Source organism: Castor canadensis, chromosome 1 (assembly GCF_047511655.1).
Source record: "Castor canadensis chromosome 1, mCasCan1.hap1v2, whole genome shotgun sequence".
NCBI classification, from domain to species: domain Eukaryota; kingdom Metazoa; phylum Chordata; class Mammalia; order Rodentia; family Castoridae; genus Castor; species Castor canadensis.
In genome coordinates this window covers 207,801,219-207,807,912 of record NC_133386.1, presented here as the reverse complement: position 1 = coordinate 207,807,912, position 6,694 = coordinate 207,801,219, and the positions used below count along the sequence as shown (strand labels likewise).

The window sequence follows — 6,694 nt, the reverse complement described above, 5'->3', positions numbered from 1 at the left end:
ATGGTGCCTTCCCCCCACCCAATGCAGTTGTAGAACTTGGTCTGGTGCAAATGCACCCAGGCCCATAGGGCACGCCACCCCCATCCCACTGCCTTCTCGCAGGGAGGGAGCTCTCAGGCCCAGGCTTCTGTAGTGTGTTTTCTGTGGTTTAAGGTGAAGGCATTTTCTGGTTGGGGACAACCTAAAGAAGTTTGGTCCACTTCACAGAGGGTAAGGGACTGAGGCAAAAGCTGAGTGCTTTTTGTCCCTCATCTACTTTCTGAGACAGGGTAGTTCAGTGTCTCTAAAACCCACACACAGGGTTCCATGCACCCAGGGCCATGTAGGGGCAGGGGACAGCACAAGCTTGGTGGCCCCAAGTCTCATCCAAGGGTGGTGCTGCTGACTAGGAGGCAGCTGGACACTAGACGGAGAGGTCGTGCATGGTGACGGCAAGCTGTCCTTCCCAGCTTAGCTGTTCCTAACCTGAGCTCTCCACAGGCTGAAATTAGGTTCTGAGGTGGCAGGTCAGGAGGTCATGGTATCCCTGGGAAACCCGAGCCTCTTCAGGGCTGAAGTGTCCGGTCCAAAGAAGGAGAGCCCAGTGCATGCCAAAGGGACAACAACCTGCTCAAGTGTCCCCCAGTTTGGACATCTCACTGATCCAGCCTGTAGCCTCAGTTTTTCCAGGCCCATTCTCAGCCGCCCAGGCGGGAGGGAGGCCTCCCCCGCCCCACTCCCCCGCCCGCCCTTGTTTTCCTGAGTCTGCTTTCTGTGTTAGAGGGATCAGGTTCCCCTCCTCAAGGGGCTGCGTCTTATCTCTGGGAAAGAGATTACAGACTTTCTGACATTAAATTTTCATGCTGAAGTTTTCAGCATGTAGTTTGAAAAGTATTTTTTTTTTTTCAAATAACACCTGGAGAGGAGGGACACAGAGGAAGACAGACTGATCACCACAAAGCCATGTGCTGGGGGCAGAGGACATTCAGTCCCACACCCCTTCCTGCAGCGCCCCAAGAGTCCCTGCCCTCCCCCAGAGTGAGTTATCCATTCTGGCCACTCCAGCTCTCTTGTGTCTGCTTGGCCCAGACCTTACTAGCTGACATGGCCTGGGGTGGACGCCATGGCCCCACAGGGGCATTGGCCCTGAAACCCCCAATCATGCACCCCTTCTTTGGCTCTTTGTTTCATGTGTGCTGGCTCCAGGGCAGCCTGGCCAGCTCACATTTGCTGGAGCCAGGCATGGCCAGCTGGCCTGGACACCCCCAGGAGAGGTGAGCTGCCCAGCTGGGGAGCCCACTGAGCCTGAGGTGGTCTTGAGTTCTGGGCCTGCGTCCCGTCTACTCTGTGGGAAGCAGTAATGGAGGGGCCTGCTGTTTGTGCCTCTTGGTAATTGAAGGGCCGCTTGGAAAATCTAGTCTCAAGCTTGTCTGTTGGGTCATTTTGATTTGGGGATTTCTAAACACTGGGGCCACAAGAGGTCACCCCGCTGACCCCAGCCTGCCTCATTATGTCACAGCCAGATTGCTGTGGCACCTGATGGAATCCAGAAGGCCCAAGCGGGCGGGCAGGCAGGAGTCTGGGATGTGGGGGTGGGGCAGCCAGCCCTACTGCACACCAAGGCCCAGCTCACCCCAGTTCCAAGAGTCTTGGGACAAAACAGTCCTGCTGACCAAGAAGAGCGCCTTGGGGCACATCAGTTTCAGGATCCAGCACCCCACATACAGTCCATATGGGTTCAATTGACTTTGATCCTAGACATCTGTCAGACCTGTCACTTGTCCTCAAGACTAGGCATGGGCCTGCCTTTCCCCTAACCCCTCCTAGATGTTTCTCTCAAGCGTTCTAACTCTTCCTGCCACTTCCTGCTGCTGTGGGGTGAGAAGGCCCCATGTCCCCTTCCACCGAGCACCTTTCAGCCCCAAGAAGTCATGTGTACCACCTGTGCAGCCCCCACCCAGCACTGCCGGAAACTCGCAGGTCCTGCCCCAGTGACCATCACTCCTGGTTGCCCCATCCTTTGCTTGGCTCCTCTGTCCTCCTGCAGTGCCCACAGCCTGGTGTCCCTCTTTGACCACGCCACACTTTCCTTGGAGGATTTTTGGGCTCAGATCCAAGTCCCTGAAGCGTGAGGCTCCTGGCCCCAAACACAGCTCACGGTTTATGGGAGGAAGGCACCCAGGCCAAGCACTCAGTCATGCCCCGAAGTTGCAGAAGCATCCCTCTTCCCCCTGGGAACTTTTTTCAGGATCTCTGATACATCTCCATGTTCAGCCTGGCTGTTCCTTACTCTGTGACTCCCAGTCATACCTTTGCTTGTGAGCCCTGGCAGCTTGTGAGCACAACATGGTTCTCCCTGCCCCTCCCCTGCCACTGTCCTGGTTCTAGGCTCTCCTGCCTCCTTAGAGTCCCGTTCCCTGCCACAGCTGGAACTGCCCAATGTGACCCTTGTCCTCCTTGGGAAAATGAGGAGCAGCAGAAGCTAGTTGCCCCTGAAATCAAGTCTTCCTCCATCAGTGAAAGCTGGGCGGGGGAGCTCTGGCACTGGACAGGGACCAGGGTTGGTGGATCTACCTTCTTTCCTTTCTTCTCCTGAGAGAAATGTGCCACACAGGGCATCTAACCAACCTAGGCAGGAACATCTCAGGGAGTTGGACATTTGACCTCTTCCCCAGGTGGAGGCCAGTAGCCTGTCTGAGTTTTCAGGCCTTGCCCGTCCCCGGGTAACCTGGAAATGGGAGATGCATTGGCAGTGCCCAAGGCTGGGCTACAATGTGGGGGTACCATGCTCCTTCCGGTCCCTCCGAGAATGGCTTGGCCCACGGGGCTTAGTGGGTCAGCATTTTCTACAAACACCACATGTAGCAGGCAGAGCCTGGTCAGCTGGGTATGGCATGCCTCTGGAGTGAGAGTTGGCCAAGGCCAGCAGGGCCACCAAGGCTGCCTTGTGCCAGGCTCAGCCATGCTTCCTCCTATTCGCTCCTCACCACACGGCCCAACCTCCCCACCCCTCTTTCAGAATCCTTCACCTTCTCAGATCTCCCTCCTCTCCCTGCCCTTCCTTCCCCACAACCCTCCCGATGGCCCAGCAAGGAGCAAGATGGCCAGAGCACCCCCTATTTCTGAAGCAGTTTCCTTGGCTTCCTCTTCCAGGAGGGGCCAGCAAGCCCAGGGAGGAGGGCATCCCAGACTCTCCTGGAGCCCCATGGGTGGCCTGGCCCAGAGGGCAGGGTCTGGAGGACTGGCCAGCAGGACCTCTCAGGATGGGAGTCTCTTGTTCAAGTAAGACCTTGGCAGTCCTGGTGTGGTTGTTGGGTTGATTTTGGATTCCAAATCATCCTACAGTACTGTACCAACGAATTTACATGGACTGGCTACAAGCCCTAAGTCCAGTCTCATTGTGGGGTTGTCAGCGTACAGTGGGGATCCCATGGCCACACTGTAAAGAGAGTAGCAATGCAATTGGCCAGTGCTGCAACATGGCAGGCTCCCTGGCCAGAAGGTGCCTTCCCCTGCAACCAATATAGTACATGGTGGGCAAACCAGTGCTTGGCTCTCCCTGTCATCACAGGAAGCTCAGCACTGAGGGAAACCACTCACCATCAAGACCACATGCTGGCCCTGCCTGGCTCTATTGCAAGACCTCCCCAGGCTCTGGCAGTTTCTGGTTGACCGGACTCAGTTTTTCCTCCAGCTTTTCCTGCAGCCAGACATCCTGCTCCCTGTCCCTTATGCCCACCCTTTCAGGAAAGTCCTTAAGCCATGATCTCGCCTTCTGACCCTCTTGCCATTGTGCGAGGGGGGATCAGGAAGGATCCAAGGTCCAGGAGGACGGGAGAGAAGGAACTGTTGGGTAGATGGAGCCAGGGTTGGCCCCGCAGTGAGAGTATTTGGGGAGGATGGAAGGGCTTAGTAGGGACAATTTAAAGAAGGAGAAGGGCTTCAGGAAAGAGTAAAGACAGGGACCAGATTCTGAAAGGAAGAGGGAGATGGTGCCATCCATGGGCCCTTAGTAGCCAGGGAGCCCTGAGCAGCTAGGCCCAGGAAGGGTGTCCAGATAGGGTGGAAGGGCAGCTTTGGGGAGGGTAAAATTCTGGGAGAAGGAAGGACAGAAGACAGATCAGCAAGATGGAAAAAAGAGAGTCGTAGTTGAGGGACTTGGCTGCCGTTAGTCAAAGAGAATGATCTTCTCCAGCCAAAAGCCAGCAAAGTGAGCACCATTATACAAGACCGCCTTGTCATCTGGGGTGTTGAGCCATGGGTGGCCAAGGTTTCCTGCTGTCCTAGACATAAAACAAGCAGTTTAAGAGAGAAAAGATGAGGTTTCTGCATCTTGGATTCATGAAGGTGAGTGATATGCTGGTGTGCGTATGGGGTGGGGCACAGGTGGATGGGCTCCATTCTCCTCTTTTGGAAGCTCCATCCAGGAGGCATGGGGCATTTCTTGGTTGGCTCCAGAACTGAAGCCAAAGCAGGGTTTGTGGGTCAGGGTCCATGGGTGCTGTGCTCTGCTCATGGCTCGGTGGGAGTAGGTTCTAGTCCTGGTTGGATAAAGGGGGTCTTGTCTCATGGGGACTGACCAAGAGATATGGAGAGGGTCCAAGAACCCAGGCCGACCCTCCTTCCTGCCATGCTCCTGGAGTCTCCATTCTCGTGGAGTAGATCCCAACACGTCCCCAGGTTGTGAGGCCAGACCTATTGGCCCCAACTGGCCATGCCCACAGTTCTCTCTGGTCTCTGCTCATCCATTCTCCTGATGGGTTGTCCCATCACCCGTCTCTGCCGGGTTGGGCTGGTGGGTGCCTAGAGAAAGCCTCAGAAAAATGCAAAGCCCGTGGTTATCTCAAGACCAAAGGGGCAGGGCAGCAGAAAGGCAGGGACAAAGATCAGATTCCTGACTGCAAGTGCCTTGAGCCCTCAATTCCCTGGACTAATTATTTGCTTAGGTCAAAGCTCCCGGCCCACTGGGGATGGGGGCCAGGGATTAGGGTGAGGGGCACAGGGCTCTTTCCTGATGAGGTCTTCTTATCCCAAAGGCCAATTAGCCTTCAGAGCCAGCCACAGAGGCGGCTTATTTGTCCCGGGTCCTAGCAAGCTTATCTGCTCAGAGGGGCACCCTTCTGAGACTCAGGGCCAGGGAGGGGTGGTTCTGCTCTTCATCTCCTGGGAAGCCCAGGAGGGGAGGAAGCAGGCTGGAATTAGATGGGGTAGGGGACACTTCTTGATGTGGGAGGGGTATGCTCGTCCCTGAGCATGGCAGGGATGGAGAGGGCACCCCTTTCCAGGTGAAGCTGTGGGTACTTGCATCCCACAGAGCTGGACACGGGGGCCCACCTCCTGCCTGGTCATTACAGGAAAGGCCATGGTGGCCTCTCGTGGAGTCCTCAGAGCCCCCAGTGGGCCCTCACCTGGTCCTACAGTGCAGAGGCTAGACCCAGAGGCTCTTCAAGGGCTTGCTGTCTTCAGCCCCCAGAACTCCAGCACATACATCTTGGAACTGACCTGTCCTGAGCCGGTTGAACAAGATACGATGGTGGCCATGCTGGGCTCTGCCCCGCCCTGTAGTGGTCTCCAGGTTGGTGCTGGGGGTTCGGAGGAGAAGGCTGTTTTGGAAAAATGTTCTCCCTCTTGGCCTTCAAGCTCCTTCAGCTACAGACATGGCCGCATGCCGGTCTCCATCATGGGTCCATCCTTGACCCTCTCTCCAAGACCCGGGGACCCACAGTGGCTGCTCCCCCACCAGCTGGCTGGGAAAAGGCCCACAGTGCAGGGCACACAGCAGGGCGGCTGGGGATTGGTCACTGCCTGAATGTCCCCGGACGGATGCCCGTGTGCCCTTGGGCAGCCTTCCTCTCGGACAGGCTGTCCAGGCCGGGGAAACCCTAAGCCAAAGGGATTAAGAAGAAAGGACACAATCGGCTCTCCCTTGGCTGTGCTAATTTGTGCTTCACTTAGTTCATATTCCCCCAGTGGGTCAAAACTCAGAGGTGATGATGCCAAAGGTCTGGATGTGTCCCCTTGCTCAGGTCAGCCTCCCACAGATGCCCGGCCCCACCCAGCCCCGCCCCACCCCGCCCGCTGCACCCCTGCCTGCCTTTCCTCCAGCAGCCATCTTGCACATTCCTGTGGCCACACAGGAGGGGATGGTGAGCCTCATCTGGGCTCCTGGGTACACTGAGGTGTACAGGGACCCTCAGCATGGGCATCCCTGCTGGTCTCCAGGGAACAGCAGGCTTGGGCCAGGATCCCAAGGCCCTGCCTGGTCATCTGCCCCAGATTCTGAGCCCTGAGAGAGCTCCTCTGCATCCCCGCCAGCCTCTGCTCAGTGGACGTAGGAGCTCCAAGCTGGTCCTGAAATAGCAATCCAACCTGAGAGTGGAATGTACCCTTCCCACACCAGGACCACGTCACCAAGGATCAAGGTTGAGGATGATGTGAGGCTGCTACCAGGTGCCCCAATGGGCTTCCTGATGGTAGAGCCAGGATGTGACTGGAAGAGTTGGGGTCTTAGGTGACACGTGGCCCCATTTGCTGGTCCAGAGTTCCCTCAGTACTTTCCTGGCTCTATCATTAACTGGAGGCCTCCTAGAAGCTGTGGGGGCAGGTGGACCAGGATGGAGCTGGGGATCCTATCCAGGTAGAGTCAGATGCTCTGACTATTTCCCACCTGTTGGGAATGGAGCATTAATGGTGGTCTTGACTGTAGACATCCCAG

The 6,694-nt window shown here is 56.6% G+C and overlaps 1 long non-coding RNA gene across 1 annotated transcript; it reads right to left on the bottom strand.

Moving 5' to 3' along the window:
- Positions 1 to 4,102: 4,102 nt before the first annotated feature.
- On the bottom strand, positions 4,103 to 5,825 carry LOC141415361 (uncharacterized). The gene is made up of 2 exons (XR_012440320.1): positions 4,560 to 5,825; positions 4,103 to 4,262 (listed from the first exon to the last, which is right to left on the bottom strand). It is a non-coding gene; the product is annotated as an uncharacterized lncRNA (long non-coding RNA).
- Positions 5,826 to 6,694: the final 869 nt, after the last annotated feature.